This window comes from Triticum dicoccoides, chromosome 3A, assembly GCF_002162155.2.
Source record: "Triticum dicoccoides isolate Atlit2015 ecotype Zavitan chromosome 3A, WEW_v2.0, whole genome shotgun sequence".
Lineage (NCBI taxonomy): Eukaryota > Viridiplantae > Streptophyta > Magnoliopsida > Poales > Poaceae > Triticum > Triticum dicoccoides.
This window is the reverse complement of record NC_041384.1, coordinates 441,095,332-441,095,862: the sequence shown is the minus strand read 5'-3', so window position 1 is coordinate 441,095,862 and position 531 is coordinate 441,095,332. Positions and strand designations below refer to the sequence as shown.

Below are 531 nucleotides of genomic sequence, written 5' to 3'. Positions count from 1 at the left end.
GATCGCCTGGCCAAACGTGGATGGCCACACCAGCCCTCCTGCCAGCTATGCCGGTGCTCCCCTGAGACGGCGAGACACATGCTCTTTGAATGCCGTTACTCCAAGAGGATCTGGTCCGCGACGGCATCCTGGCTCTCCTGCCCGGAATTACTGCTTAGCATGGGCTCTGGTCGCCCCAAGGTGGTGGACTACTGGCAGGCCTTAGCTAGGTCGCCCTCTTCCTCTCCCAAAGGTCTAAAAACGGCTATCATGCTCATCACCTGGGAAATCTGGAAGGAAAGAAATGAGAGAGTCTTCAACAAGAAATCCTCTCTGCCGGTGGTGGTCATGCACAAGATAAGAGAGGTAGCAAAAGATTGGATTCTAGCGGGAGCAAAAAACCTGGCGGATCTTGTGGGCTGATCTGTTTGTTGTTTTTGTTTTTTCCTTTTCCTTTGGGATGGCCTAAGCCATTCCCACCTTGCTGTTGTTCTTGCTCCTTCTTTATCAATATAAGGCAAAGCTTTTGCCTCGTTTCAAAAAAAAAAAAAA

General features: G+C 50.3%; 1 protein-coding gene across 1 annotated transcript in view; it reads right to left on the bottom strand.

The window, feature by feature from the left end:
* Nucleotides 1-531, bottom strand: part of LOC119268470 (probable glycosyltransferase At5g03795) — a 4,916-nt gene that overhangs the window by 3,958 nt on the left and 427 nt on the right. The window lies entirely within an intron of this gene.